Source organism: Esox lucius, chromosome 23, assembly GCF_011004845.1.
Source record: "Esox lucius isolate fEsoLuc1 chromosome 23, fEsoLuc1.pri, whole genome shotgun sequence".
Classification (NCBI taxonomy): Eukaryota; Metazoa; Chordata; class Actinopteri; order Esociformes; family Esocidae; genus Esox; species Esox lucius.
This window is the reverse complement of record NC_047591.1, coordinates 17,697,965-17,713,978: the sequence shown is the minus strand read 5'-3', so window position 1 is coordinate 17,713,978 and position 16,014 is coordinate 17,697,965. Positions and strand designations below refer to the sequence as shown.

The window sequence follows — 16,014 nt, the reverse complement described above, 5'->3', positions numbered from 1 at the left end:
GTTGACTCTAACAGGTGGGGAAAGGAGGGCTGTCGCACAGCTCAGAACCTTGGGATGCCGTTCAAGCTTTTCACTCCCATAAGGCTTTATGACATACAGGCCTTCTGTGTTTTCCCCACTGGTCTAAATGCCATTGTTGGTACTGTAATAGACCCTTAATCACCCACATGAAATCAACCTGGTCCCTGAACTTTTGGTGTTTTCTTGTCAATATGTACAAAACAAGTATATTCCACCAGCTGGTACGCTTTGGTCTTGACATTATTTGATTACTATGAAATATTTATTTATACACCCCATAACATGAAGGACATATTTAACCTAGAAGAAAATGCATATTTTCCCTTCACATGCATCAAAGCCTTTTATTACTAACTATTTTCTTCAAAAATGGACCATCTATCTCCAACCCCATTATGAACACTAGAAGTTGTCTGGATTCGATTTTAAAAGATATTTCCAATAAAATCACTATGCAATTTTAATTATGCTAGTATAAATGTTGTTTATTCAACAATTTATAATATTAAATGTAGGCTACATTATATGAAATCTAACAGTAGTGCTACACTAAAGCGCGAAACCGTCAGCGGCCTGGTAATCAGGTCCGTACCTAATTAGCTCACGTCATGTTTCACCTGGTTGTCTTATGTGTTTGTACTAGCGGCGCCATTTTTAATTTTTAACCATGTGCACCAGAATCTGGCGAATCAACCCATTGCGATATATGCATTACTATAATCCGGTCTTTTGTTAGAGATAGAGTTCCGAAAGAACACACATTTGTTAGTAAATATCGAATTGTACGGGGGAAGTGCATGGTCAGCATTTAAAAAAAAAAAATAGACAAATCAGTCCGGAGTCGTCAGTGGTGTTGGTTTTGTCACAAACAAACGCTATGACCAAATGGTTTGAGTTGCAAAGTCTTAAGTCACTCTGTTGGAATCTGGAGAGTAACACGTGGATGTGTTTAATTTTGCAGTAGAAAGCTAAACAAACACAAGCCATACTATCCACCAAAAGGTAAGCTAAGGTGCAGATGGACAATCACCGTGTTTAGATCCACCTGCAAATAGGCTACGTTTCTTAAGAAATAATAGTTACATTAGAGAAATATGTTCTATATACCATAGACTCCGGAACGAGGTGGCTGTTTGACGCGGACAAGGTTAAACAATGCAAAAGGTAAGCACATTTATCTGTTAGAAAATAAATGAGGGTAACAATTAAAATATTTTTGATAGAAAATAATCAATGCACAAAATGCTTAATGTTTTTCACATCTTTTGGAAAACTATACATTTTGTAGACTCTGCTTTTATTCACATTATAGGCGTTTTGTAATCAGAAATGTTGGGGGGGTTATGCTAAATAGGCCTTTTCACACTGCATTTTTCTAAGCCGTGGGCTATATTAGCACCAGACTAAGACTGGCCCCGTGTTAGGTTAGCCTGTGTTAACACGAGTTTGTTAACCCTGGGCTAAGGTTTAACCCTATGCAAAAAAGAATTCCTAAACCCTGGGCTAACTGACATGGCACAATAGGCCCTGCAACTAAATTTTTTTTTAAATGAAATAATTTGTGATTACTTTGAAGTGTTGTTTGAGTTCGTTCCCGCTTGCAATGGAGCTTTTTTTGCTCTGGATGCAGTGTTTCAATTAATGAATTTGGAAAATGCTTATTGCAGACTGGTGGAGGTGAATAATGGCTTGTCTTGAAAATTTACTCAATGGTCCTTCAAGAACAACTCATGGTAAGTGTTAACCAAATATGAATCTCGCATCGCATCGCATCATCTTCCGCTTAATCCGGGGCCGGGTCGCGGGGGCAGCAGTCTAAGCAGGGATGCCCAGACTTCCCTCTCCCCAGACACTTCCTCCAGCTCTTCCGGGGGGACACCGAGGCGTTCCCAGGCCAGCCGGGAGACATAGTCCCTCCAGCGTGTCCTAGGTCTTCCCCGGGGTCTCTTCCCGGTGGGACGGGACCGGAACACCTTCCCAGGAAGGCGTTCCGGAGGCATCCGAAACAGATGCCCAAGCCACCTCAGCTGACCCCTCTCGATGTGGAGGAGCAGCGGCTCTACTCTGAGCTCCTCCCGGGTGACCGAGCTTCTCACCCTATCTCTAAGGGATCGCCCAGCCACCCTGCGGAGAAAGCTCATTTCGGCCGCCTGTATCCGGGATCTTGTCCTTTCGGTCATGACCCAAAGCTCATGACCATAGGTGAGAGTAGGAACGTAGATTGACCGGTAAATCGAGAGCTTCGCCTTACGGCTCAGCTCTTTCTTCACCACGACAGACCGATACATCGACCGCATTACTGCAGAAGCTGCACCGATCCGTCTGTCAATCTCCCGTTCCATCCTTCCCTCACTCGTGAACAGGACCCCTAGATAATTAAACTCCTCCACTTGAGGCAGGCACTCTCCACCAACCTGAAGTGGGCAAATATGAATCTATCCCTTTAAAACTAGGATAACAGCATTGAAGATTGTTCAAGATTTTCAATAAACATTTTAATTCATAGATATCATGTAATGAGGACATCTGCAATTTGGATAGGTTTATGAATTTTTTTTACCCCAAAAGTTAAAGTAGTTACTTGAAGATATTTAGTGGTCCTTACTAAGTGTCCCTGTGACCCAGTAGGGATTCTGTATTTGAGTCCTCGCTTAAATTGAATGTTTATTCAAAATTGTACCTTTTTGATTATGTATTCATCCATATCATAAATTCATAATGACGGCCAGGGTTAGCAACAGTGTGCAGAGATTACAAAAATCCATTTTCACTGGAGCGAGCATTTCAGCAACAGGGGTAAAACTAAATTACTGTAAAAATCTAATATTAGCTAATAATTACTTTTCTTTGACCTCAAATTACTTGAAGTTCTGTGTTTTAGTTGCCATGGGTTTTACTATCTTATCGGGCTGAGGAGTGACGTGTGCATGCATGCGAGCCCTGCTTACATTGTAGTCATTTAGGAGACGTTTTTATCCAGAGCGACTTACAGTTAAGTAGTGTGCGTTTAGATTTGCATACTATTTTTCTCATTTTGGTCCCTGGTGGGATTCAGGCCCACAACCCTGGCTTTGCCAGTGCCATGCTCTGCCAACTGCGGCTGATGGGATTCTTAACAAAAGCCTGCTGTAGCCTCGTCACAGACGGATCTCTGTAAATGTATACATTGAAACCGTGTATCTACATGAACGGTGCCCTCAGAAAGCATTCGGAACCCTTCTCTTTCACCACATTTTGTTGTTTTATGGACTCAGTTTAAGGTTGATTACATCTTAGTTTTTGCCCTCAAGCTACGCTTAGTACAGCTCACACCTATAGTGAAACTCACACCATAACCCACATCATCTCCCTAGACCCCCTCCCGTCCTCACGACCAATCTCGATTGCACTCCAAACTTTTCACTCGAATGTGGACGAGTGGAATGTGCTAGAACGCTGTACATACACTACAGCAGAATGTTCTGCAACAGGAACGCCCTTCAACCTCATCACTGTAACTGAACACACTCCTCTGAAACTGGGTCGCGGTCTTTGTGACGGGAAGGCCCTAGGTTGTGAGGGTACGCAAACAACTCTTCTAAAAGGGCACTTCAGTCTAAAAATCTATGTACTCAGTACTGTACGTCGCTCTGGATGAGTGCAAATGAAAATGTGAAATTGGATTTGACCCGGTTGGAGCCATGGCCTGGCTCAGGGGCGCCAGATGGGATTGGTGGGGGAGTTTGAAGTCGGGGTGTTGCTACCCGCGGTCTTGGTAACGAGGAGTATTTCTATCTCTGGTCTGCTGTTTGGCATGTTTCCTGGTTTATGTTAAAAGGGCCCGTTGGAGCTGGTGGGACTCATCCATTCTCACCAGGGAAGTTGTCTGAGACGTATGAAAACAATACTACAGTAATAGACTGGATGTCGTTTTCAACTGTATAATCGATATGTTGTGACGCGGGGGAGCGAGCCTGGGCTCCCCCACTACGTGTGTCAGAGAGAGCTGCTGCTGAATGGGCTGTGTGGTTAACAGTGGACTGCATGGCCCTCCATTGATCAGGCGGGAAATTGCCAAGCCGATTCGGGCTCTAATAGCGGAGCCGTGTACTGACCTTCGGGGAGGTGCCTCAGAGTGCACTGTTGTAGGTTTGGGGAGGGGGTGGGGGGGTTCAATCAATGGGAGCGTTTTGTATGAATGGATGCATGGTACTCCGGGAAGTTGGCTGATTTTTTATGCTGAAGAACGAGCCAGTGGGAGGTGGGTTGGGGATAGGGTTTGCACGATATTGGAAGTAACTGACATTGCGATATTTTGTTTTTCTGTGATATATATTGCGATATGAAAAAATACAGGATGTCTTCAGAAAGAGCTTTGGCTATCAACCTGACATTATGTATCCTTCATTCTTACCCAGCCCTGTCCTCTACAATTACAATTTATGAAACTCATGAAAATTATTTTTCAGAACAGGTTGCTAGGTCATGTGAACGTAGTAGTATAGCAATAGCAACAGTAGTAAAATATAATTCGCAACTGGGCATAACTTACCAACTGCAAGACGCAGTCTGTGGCCAAAACACTGCAATCTGGTCCACTTGTTCAGGTGCAGACTTCACCATGTTCGCGGCATTGTCTGTTGTAATACAGACTAGACGACTCATCTAGGCCCCAATCAGCTAGAGCGTCTCTCATCCCTGTTGCGATGTTATCACTTGTATGATCCTCTGGGAAAATGCAGTTTGCATACAGCGACTTTTCAAGTCCTCATTAATAAAGTGTACGGTCAGACTTATGTAGGGCTCCGTTGTCCGGCTGGACCACAAGTCCGTTGTTGCTGTATAATATGGCATCTGGAATCTGTGATTTCTCTCTGCCGTTTGGAACCTTTCTCGTATGGTGTAATATTAGCAAATGCACCCGAAATAGATTTTTGCTTTGGACAGCGTTGAGATGCTTTGCACTTGTCATATGAAGATTTGTGGTGTCGCCCTTAAATGATGGAACAAATTGGTCATATTGTGGCAACAATTGCAAGGCACTCTCGACAAAGTACCCATTTTTGGTCAACATCCTGTCTGTAGATGAAATATTTCCATGTAATTGACGATGCATTTCTTTTTTGCCTGTTCCTCACTCATCATTTAGTCACGCGCAAGCCGACCCTGCATGTCAACTAAGTGCAGCAACGAACCGTGTTTAAAATAATAATAATAAAGTGTATCCAATAACCCATAAATCAGAATAAATTACCTTCTATCAGACAGATATAATGCTAGTTTTCCATTTGAAAAAATATATATTGTAGACTGATATATGTTTACCTTACTAAATCGCACGTTCTGCGATGTGACTATTGCAGACGTGTACATTGCAATGTCGATGCTGAAACGATATATCGTGTAGCCCTAGTTGGGGACCTACAGGCCAAACCTTGGGTTCGTTGGGTAAATTAGCCAGAGGTACTTAGACCAGAGAGCACTAACATTCCTTGGACAGTGCTGTCTGCAGTCCCAAACACACTGGTAGTGTCTGCTTCCTTATGCCCCTCCAAACTAGAGTGACCCTATAGACCCCTGTTCTTGCCCTGTGGAGAGTGGAGTTTCTACCCCTTTACCCCCGCCCTGTTTCAATGGAAGGTGGGGAAAATGGATTATTGGATGTGAACAAAAAATTTATAAATAAAAGAATCCTGTCCTCTTTATTCCAAATGTGGGTAAATTGTGTCTATGTGAGTTAGGATCCCAGTCAGCCACTGATCCTCCTGCAGTGTCTGTGTTGGGTTGTGGCGCTGGCCTGGCCTGGGTGTGTTTGGCACTCCCTTGTTCCTCGCTGGGCTCTGCCTCTGCCGGCTCTGTCACTCCACAAATGTTTACCAAGACAGATAGGATGGCGAATGGCAGTCTAATAATGGTAATTGCTTCCATCTGCTCGCACGCAGCTGTCAATAGCACTCGCAGTCAATCCTGGGAATTGGCCTAGCGTGGCGCATGCACGGCAGCATTCTTATCCGACCATCAGTGTGTCTGGATTTGTGGGAGACCGTGGTGAAAGCACCCTCACTCCAGTCTAAACACAGTTTTTACTCTGAGGATGTGGAGTGTGTGATGACTTGTGTGGGACCAGGCAAGGGAATACCGCCGGCTGGGCTGAGTGTCTCTGCATCCCAATAATTTGTGGTGTGTGTGTGTGTGTGTGTGTCTACGTGTGCACGCACGCGGGGGACTTTCGTGTGAGGGGGCGGGGGGGGGGGGAGTGAATGGCTTAAATGTAACCAGTGAAATGTGTGTGTGTGTGTGTGTGTGTGTGTGTGTGTGTGTGTGTGATGGAAGACATCTTTTAAAGGTGAAGGGAGTGTAACAAGGGACGAAGGGAGGCTTTTAGCACCTGTTGTGGTTTGAGAATCCTTCCTCACCCCTCTCTCAGCTTCATGCTTCAGGGAGTTCATGAGAGAAAACGTCTTCTGTTAGATCCTGACTCTGATTTTGGGCTGATTTCTAGTGAAACTCCCACACAGACGACCTTACCCACTTTCATCATATTCGTGTTGAATAGATGGTTCAAATTGTGTGTAAATATTGTTTCTTTTCTATTATTGTTTATTCTTGTCTCACCTGAATGTTTAGTTTGCAAAATATTTTTTGCTTGCAGAAACTAACCAAATGGCAGCTTAAAAAAGAAAATGTAACCTTACTTTTGCAGTGAACCTAGTGAACTAATGCTATAGGCTTTTGTTCAGTTATGAGCTGATCAAAAAACCTGACATTGGTCAAACAAACCTGGAGTGCCTTAAAATACACTGTCTAGGTTGAGATCAAGGTTCGAGAGCTTATCCGTTAGCTGATCCAGAACCGCCCCTCTGCTTGAATGGCTGCCTCTTTCCGCACCCCTCTGTGTCCATCACTCCTACTCTCATCACAATCTGAATAGATGGATCCTCTAATCTTTCCTCTTTGCGTCTCCATCTTTTTTTTGTCGCCCCCCTTTTCTCGCTTTATGTCACAGTGTTGGAAGAAGACGAGGGAAGGTTGTGGAACTGTGAAACCCTCCTCCCCTAGCGTGTTGCAATCATGGCACCGCTCCATCATGATTGCCCCCCCCCCCCCCCCACCAGTCTCTCCCCCATTACTGCTGGATCACTGGCCGAAATGCTAGACTGACGTTTTGCACCCTCTCCCACACTTTCTCCCACATTACTCCCAGGTCAGTGGCTGGTATATATGGTGACACCAGGGCCAATTCAATTCCATGTCCCTGTCACCTTGAATGCCTCCCTCCCTGTGGGATCACTCAGCCTGGCAGGTCTCTCTGTCTCCTTCAAACACTCACTTTTTCATCCTCTGTGATACCCCGCTCTTTCTCCCTCCCTCCCTCTCTCTTACCCTCACCCCTCCTCCCTCGCTCCCTCCAGAAAACAGAGAAATAATAGAAGCTATAACCTATAACATTGCCAAAGACATTGCACCAATGTACACCGTAGACGAGGAAGGTTTCCAGAAGATGCTTAACAAACTGGACAGAAGATGCAAGAATTTGCAATCCCATACTTTTATGACAAAATTAAACAAGACATAGAAATGGTTCAAAAAGGTTTATTATTGGGCAACAAGAATGTGAGTTTGAAAGAGGCTTTAACCAACTGGGGACCGAATGAAGAGAAACAAGTTTGCTTAATTGCTGACGATTTTTGCAAACTTTGTGAAGGCTATGAAATTGCATTGGTGGACAAGACTACAGTCTGCCCCTTGAATTTGGTAAATGTTTTAAAAGCCCTTTTAATTATTTTCAGTTATAATAATGATTGTCTACTTAGAGTAGACAATTACACAACCTTATATTTTCCTTTCAATCTGCAGCCTGAGTAGTAAATTAGGTTAATATACTCAGTAGTAAAATCGGAACTCATATTATTCATTCATATTTAATAGGTGTAGACTAAGAGAAAAATAAAGCACTGTGTGAAACGCAGTAGGAGCTCAACCTTCCAGAGCCTCTACTCATCACAGAATGCCAAACAAGATTGGGACCCAGGCAAATGATGAGTGCTGGAGCAGAACTTGGCCTTGATTCAAGTCTTCTCTGGAGACCAAAAACAATCAAGGCACCTGATCCCATTATGGCAGGACGTAGATGTTCTGGGATCATTCAGCAAGTCACTGAGCCCGCTCCAGGAGTTCAGATGCCCCCTCTGGTGAGTTCATTTCCTTACCTGAAGCCAGTTCTTCATCTGTTCAACCCAACCTGGCTAGCACTGGGTGAAGTCGAAGAGGAAACTGAACTCAGTCTGTGAAAACAAATGTGAGGCTACTTGAACAATTTGCATGGAGACCCTGGCACACGAGATTCTGGACATGGTCTCTTTCCTTGACCTATGGTCTAAAATGGAGTATGTCAGTGTGGACAAAGCGCCAAGCATTATGAAAAGAGTAACTTCAGAGATGGAAATGACATCACGCCAGGTAAATATGGGGACCAAAGTGTATGTGGGCAAAATCTATATTTCATAAGATTTGCTATCTACTTACGCTTTTGTAAGACCACGACAGTGTTATATGTTCATATAATAATATGATTGATTATAATCACTGTGACGACAGTTGCCTTAAAACATCTAACATTCTCTCACCTGTTCTCTAGGAAATGTGGCATTCTGGGACAGTAAAAATCAAAGAAGGCCAAGATGTCATTGGGCAGCCTCTTCAAGACAAACCACACCCACTTACCCTTCTCTGATCCTCCATAGAGGGCGTTGTGGTTTGCAACCTCTTGATTATGTGTATGTTTTGTTACGATTTAGCTAGTCTAGATTGTAAGGGACAAGAGGCCAGCTGTGTTTATAACCACTCTGGGAGTCGCACACTCTGCTAACCTCTGGAATATATGTTTATATTGACCATTCTGCTTGGGGGTAGAATGTGGTAGAGTGAATGTGTCAGAGAATGTAAATGCGTCATTCTGGGTAGACATCTAATGTTGAGATTGGTGTATGGAACATTCATGAGGACAACTATGCTACAATTCCAATAAATACCGAATGTATCACTCCCTTGAGTCAACCTGGTACTCTGTTATTTTTACCACTGATTTAAGTGATAGAATCTAACAACCCAGTTTAGCACCGGAAGCATATTTTAGTTAATTACTTAGCCTCCTAACATCTTTTCAATATTCTGCCTAGAAATGTCTTCAGGGGATGTCAGCAAAAACAAATATGAATCACCAGGAGTTGGTAAAGATAATTATAAGGTTCAATAAAACAATATTGGAAAATGTCTTTTTATGTTAGTACATTATATATTAATTTTGTATGATCTTATTGTAGAAGGGATTTTCAACCTTTATTTCATTAAAGTTTTACCTAACTCTGAACACAATCGTGTATTGCTATCTACAAGATAGAATGTACATTTTAATGTGTGTATTAACAGTAGACTAGTTTAATACAAATGCTTTGTTCCGTCTGGGTTTTCATGCCTGTTATTAGAAATGATTACTTCAATTGATCAATACAATTAGACTTTGACTCTTGTGATTTTTATGTATTCATTGGATTAAGCAGTGTCTTAACATTTCATGAATAGTTAATCAAATCAAGTACCTTCTTTTTCATCATAGATCGCAATCCTATAATTATTAATCAATCGAAGGAATAAAGTACAGGTCTGTAATTCCAGACCAAGGTACGCATTGGTAGGGTATAAAACTAATCTACTGGTTAATAAACGCTAACAAAATACATGCATTCTTCCTCTCCAGAATTTCGGTCATGTAATGACATTACTTATTCCAATGAACACACATGGGCATCATGAGGTAGAGGAAGAGTCTAGAGTCATAAGATGTTAGTTTATTTATCCGTCCATGCAACACAAACGTAGATAGGATGATTGGTATTAAGCAAATCCATATCATAGTTATTAAACACAAACCAAATGTATATTTGGAGATGCACGCCCATAATAACTTTAATTTGTATTGGTCTCAAAATTCATAAACCTTATGCTCAACTAAATCACTGTGCCGGTGTGTGAGTCAAGTGTAGTTGGGTCCACACCAGGATCCCCGATCCCCCAGGAATCCACAGTGCCGACAGGCCAAGAGAACGCTCTGGTGCTCCGTCTCTCTTATGTGTCATACCCTCTGTCACTCTTTCCGTCCACTGCTTTGCGGTATTCTTTACTGGTCCTTTAGCCAGAAGGGGTGACATTTTACCTCACCTTTTCTGCAGGACCTTATTACTGACGGGGCTAGGGCACATTAATTTATACGTGTGTACTGGTCACTTAGCAGACACGCTTATTCAGAGGGAAATAAATAACCATATCCAGCTGACCATACTTAATATGCACACTGATGCCATAGTGTTGGCGCCGGGTCTCTGTGTTAGTTTGTAGACCGAAGGGAAACAGTGGGCGGTGTGGTCACCTGGGTGTTGGGCAACTCTTCTGTGAAGTGTGGTGTTGTGTGGTGAGCTACACTCCAGGGTTCAGGCCTCCACAATGAGAAGGACCAAGCCTGCTCTTTTTCTGCCGTTGAGGGCTGGCCCATGATGTTCTGGCGGTCGGGGGGTATCCAGCTTCCAGCCTGCTGCTGTTACTTCACCGTCAATAAAGCAAGTCAGTTCTTTATCGCCAGTGTAAGTAGGAAATTGTATTGCTAATACTGTCTTAACAGGTTGGTAAGGCAGCAGGTAGCGTAGTGGTTAGGGTTACTATGCTAAGTAATGGGCATCTGGGCCAGCCTGACATTTTTCTACATGACCATAAGAATGATTCAATGTTAATTCTACACCTGGTTGTCAGCACCTACTTTCAGTACACTTGGTATCCCTCGTTTATTCAGGGGTTCCCTTAGTATTGTCAGTTACCTGCACATTATTAAGATGTGTTAGCTGCTGCAGCCAATCTTTAGGAATGTTGCTCCAAAGTGCTGTTCCAAAATTGGTGTTTTTCTTCCCGGCTAATGGTAAAGGATAGTGTGGCATATAGGAACAAAAAAATCCCGGAGCACAGGGATTCTCTTGCATCCACAAGAAGTTTAATTGACACCAGATTTACATCTCAGCCAGGTGTTCGTGGGCATACCTCCCCTCTGTCTTTTACTGGCTCGCTGTTCTTTTACACATTTGTGTGCTTATTGATATTATTTTTATAATTAAACCTTTAGTCAAAGAAGGGAAGGTTTTCCCTTGATTTTGGTTTTCTTAATCTATTTTGATTGCTACCAGACCCTGTTAGCTTAGCTATGCTCTATACTGCACCAACTTGAGAAATAAGCCATTTCTTTGCCTAACAAACCTACTAGAAAGCAAGTAAACTCATTGGATCGACATCTTGACCAAAAGTAAGTAAATAATGTTTTGCTAGTGGAATTACACCTAAATAGCAATCTAGGTCGAACTATCCCGTTAAGTGAAAAATAAATGGCTTAATCTCTTGAAAATACTGTTAATTCCTTTTGTTTCAGAAGTGTGCACACCCTAATTTGCCACCTGACATAAGTAGTCCTAGAAAATAGCTATTAATTACGAAGACATTTTCTGACAAAAATGATCATTCAAGCCTCTCTACATTTTGCAAGAAGACATTGAATCTCCCAAAACCTTGTGGTGAAATTTATTATCGACTGTGTAGAACCTCTTGACCTTACTATCCCTAACACGAAGGCAACAATCCCAAACATAAAGACAACAATCCCAAACACAAAGGCAAATCAACCCAGGAATGTCTCTTAAAAAGGAAAAAGGCCCAGTCAGAGACCCGATCTCAATCCTTAGAGAACTTTTGTGGATGTGCAGCGGTCTCCTTGGCATTATGACTGAGCTTGAACTCTTCTGCAATGAGTGGCATAAAATTGCTTCCAGGTGTACTAGTTTGATAGACACCTATCCAAACAGCCTTACTGAGGTAATTCAAGCGAAAGTTCCTATTGTGAAATATTAACTAAGGCATTGACAGTTACATTTTGGGGGGAGGGGGAGAGTTATCATTTGCTATTGACTTTTGTCGTTTACAAGATCTTGCTAAAGACTTCATCTAAACCAAATATTGCCAATGTCCCATCAATAAGAAATTGTGCTAGGGACTGCCCTTCCTGCTGCGTGGCTAACTGCAAGGGCACAGAACAGGGCTGTGGACGGATGAGTGAAAACCTAACTTCTAGGTGACACATCCTTTCACTTCATGCCATAAGCTATAGTGTGGTCTAGTGTACTATATCACAGGACATTGAGAAATAGCCAGGCGGGGTGGTTTTCAGTATTCAATTATGTTTTTTATGGCTACCTTTTAAGTTAATACCTACAGTACACTTATATAATCAAGCAGATTAATTGTCTATTCAATTTGTCACTTGTTTTACTACAAATCTTTTATTTTATTTTATACTCAGTATAACTTTGTCCACCACTGCCTTTGGCCTGGTCGGCATTGCAAAAGAGCACTGGTCCTCAATTGGCTTACCTGGTAAAAAGTATTAAAACTAATATAAATTCAGCCTGAATTGAGGACGGTCTCATTAATCGTGTGTCTGAATATCACAACACAGCACTGCTGGAGATGTCAGCTAAGTGGCTGAATTACCGAGACCGAATCTCAATGTTAGCGTCAAAAAAGAGGCTTGGATACGTTCTCTGCGCATCACATGTCTCTTTGGCTCACTTAGGCCCTTGTGCACGCAGACCGCTACGCTTGGCGCCTCGCTATTATGTTATTTTGCACCGCGTCTCACACTATGGCTTGTAATAGTCCAAACTCCCCAACAATGGCACTCGCTAGCTAGTGTTGTGTAACTTATGTTACTGGATAGACTGGCTTTGCTATCACTTTGTAAATGTGTGTTCTGTAGCACTATTTGCTAAGAGCGCCTATGTGAAGTCATTATGCAAATTTAGGTGGCATTCTGATGCACAGTTTGCTTTTTAGTTTTTCTCTACACCGGTAATACTGTAAAACCTGGGATTGCAGAAGGATGAGATGATATATAAATCTGGATATTGAGTAATCACAAAGTGCTTTAGACATTTTCTTAAACCTTCAAATATATTTTTTATATACAAATGATACGCTTATTATTTCTCATTTACACTGGCGCTACAAATGTTTCCAGAATCCTATTGCGAGCCAAATTTGTGTATATTTGCATCAGAGGATTATTGGTGTAGAGGGGTAATGAATCAAATGAAATGCAGTTGCAGTCATGACAAGGGCAAGCTTCACCTGTACAGTTCCATTCTGGTTTACATTTTGATTGCTGTTACATTAAAATCATCCAAATATTTGTACAATACAAAATACATTTTACCCCTGCTGTGCCAGGACTTATTGCTAGATTGAAATAAACACAAACTACAGAGCACTTTGTTTCATAATAAAGTTTATTCTATATTACAAATAGTATTTTGTTCTTGACTGCAAAATAGGAATGCATTATATTTACATACACAGGTATACAATTAATTATAACAAAGTTAGAGAAGCTGGCCTTTCCCCCCAGGTTTCATTTTTATCTCTTGTAAGGATACTCTCTTTATCTCTCAGCAAATATGGTAATAGTAAAAGTATTTTCTACCAGTTTCTACCTGCTATAACACTGAGCTCTAGAAGGACTTATCTTTAGTTCCTACAAAACGTTGAAGGTGGAAGCTTTATCGAGTCCCTATGAGACGAAGGGGTCAGTACCTTTGTGGCCGGGGAACATGGGGGGGGGGGGGGGGGGGGGGATTGAAACAATGTTAAATCATGGGGGGTGGGGGGGGGGTAGATTCACCACTTGTTTCTTGGACATTCATTCTCTTCACCACATGACATTGGGGCCAGAGAGAAGGAAACTAGCTGGACTCATTATCGTACTGCTGTGATAATGGATTGATTTACATGGCGTTTCCTGCCATGGTTATGTCGTATTTCCCAACTGCATTACCATCAGATTGAATGAATACAGTAGATTTTTTTCTGTTCTTTCCTATTGTTAAATTGATCACACATTTTGTGCACAGTTTGACAATGTTGGCAGTGTAAAACATTCAGAGAACGCGCTGTTCATGAATGTTCCCCCTTGAACCTGAACACAAACTACTGACCACACCCACAGACAGTTCAGCTGTGAATTAGTTAGATATGTTCCACACATTTGACCCAGTGGACTAGAATGCGGTATATCCATGAATAAAACAATATACAAAACCTAATCAAAGTTAAATCAAAAAGCTTTCAGGATCAGACCTAGTGTGACTATTAAATCTTCCAGACACCTTGTCTGTCTTTGATGAAGTAATCAAGAGAGACATGATCGTGTCCAAAGGTGTTTCGGAGTTAAAACAACCGGTATATTTTGAATGTGTGTAAAGTACACGATGTACCTGTAGAATGTAATGACAGCAGGTCGTTTTAGAAGAGTCGTATGAAAGTATTACCCCTCATCTTAATGTGAAAAAACATGAACATTACAAAAGCAAGACGTTATACAAAACACTGGCTGTAACTCAACACAGAAAGCCCTCCTGCTATGTTGCTAATGCTTGTTTGTGATACACTGAGCTTTGAACAGTCAGAACAACACGAAATCTGCAACCATTGTAACAGGTGCCGCAATAAGATTTGCACAAGGTAGTTTTGCAGCCAGCCCTAGGCTTAAAAAAATAAATGTACTTTTTTTTAATTATAAAGTAATGGAATCCAAAGGTACTGTTATAGGCTGGAGGAGTTATTCTCCGAATGAATTCAGTCGTTAGAGATGTAACAGCAGCCAAGGCCAGCAAGAACCTCACTGCAGAATCAGTCATTCAGAAACTCAGGGTATTTGGTGATTGGTCATAATGAAACATGTTTGGGTGGTAGAGGACAATCTACATAAACAGGAGTAAGCAATAGGACTGCATGAATGAAAACATAGTAATGGGTTATTGAGCTATATCAGTTCATGAGAATCCAAAAGAACCGTTTGCTTTTGAATCGTTTTAAAAGTTCCCTAGTAGTAGTAGATACATATCTTTGATTGCAAGGCAGTTCCATTTCATAACATCCAAATAGGTCAGCATGCAAGGGTATATAATATATTGGTTTTTAAGGTACCACTTTATTCTTATTAGCATCTAACACTTTCACAAAACATGGTAATGAGAGGTTTGCATGGGTTGAACAAGAGATAAAGGTTCCACCTTAACAGTTAGTTATAGTTTTAACATGAACAGTCCACTTTTACCGTCTGATTTTTCTTCCAAGCAAAATAAAGAAAAGAACACATCCACATCATCATTTGCAAGGCTTATTTTCTCTATTTTCCTCTTTTTTTTTTTGTTAAATTGAAGTTTTACATGCGCTTAAAAAGCCAATAAAGGACCTAAGGAGGACCAGGGATGGTCTTCACACATTCACATCACCACATGGGGCACGTTGTCAAGGCAAAAGAAAGGTCCGAGGTCTAAAGGAAAGGAAGGTGGCTCCATCGTCCATCCATCTATCCATCCATCTATCTATCCATCCATCCATCTCTCTCTCTCACTCACTCACTCCATCTATTTGCTTTATCTCCCTCTCCCATTAGAAGTCATCACATTCCACAAGTCCCTGTTCATGTCTGTCCCTGTTGTCTGTTTGACATTCGTCTGTTTGTTTCCCACCACTCTGGTTTCAGCTCTTTGAGGCTTGGAGAAGGCGGCAGAGGACCACTACACTGACACACAACACGAGAGCGACCCAGAGCGCTCCGAGTTTGGAATTCCCGCACGGAAGCGCCACACTTGTGCAAAAAAACTGACGTGGGAAACCGGACGTGGGGTGGGGTGGGGGCGGTGTGCCGAATGCGGGAGAAACCATCATGGAGAGGACGGGACTAGTCTGTGACTCCCACTTCGGCACACTGAGGTAAGAAAATCACACAAGGTTAAGTTTTACTTAGTTAAACTAGTTAAACGGTTGTTGCTGCTGTTGCGGGGGGGGGGGGGGGGTTTCCTCCCACCAAATCCATTTTGTGTGTCATTTCCTTTCCTTCCTGGCACTTTAAATACATATGTT

The 16,014-nt window shown here is 42.1% G+C and overlaps 1 long non-coding RNA gene across 2 annotated transcripts; it reads left to right on the top strand.

Annotated features, from left to right (window-relative positions):
* The first annotated feature begins 597 nt into the window (after positions 1-597).
* LOC109614987 lies at positions 598-15,771 on the top strand. 2 transcript variants are annotated; one of them, XR_002196002.2, is made up of 5 exons: positions 598-1,023; positions 1,134-1,185; positions 1,689-1,754; positions 7,930-8,460; positions 8,639-9,060. It is a non-coding gene; the product is annotated as an uncharacterized LOC109614987 (long non-coding RNA). The 2 variants fall into 2 exon arrangements; XR_828712.5 differs by lacking the exons at positions 7,930-8,460; positions 8,639-9,060 and adding an exon at positions 15,635-15,771 and having other exon boundaries at positions 601-1,023.
* The last annotated feature ends 243 nt before the right edge of the window (positions 15,772-16,014 follow it).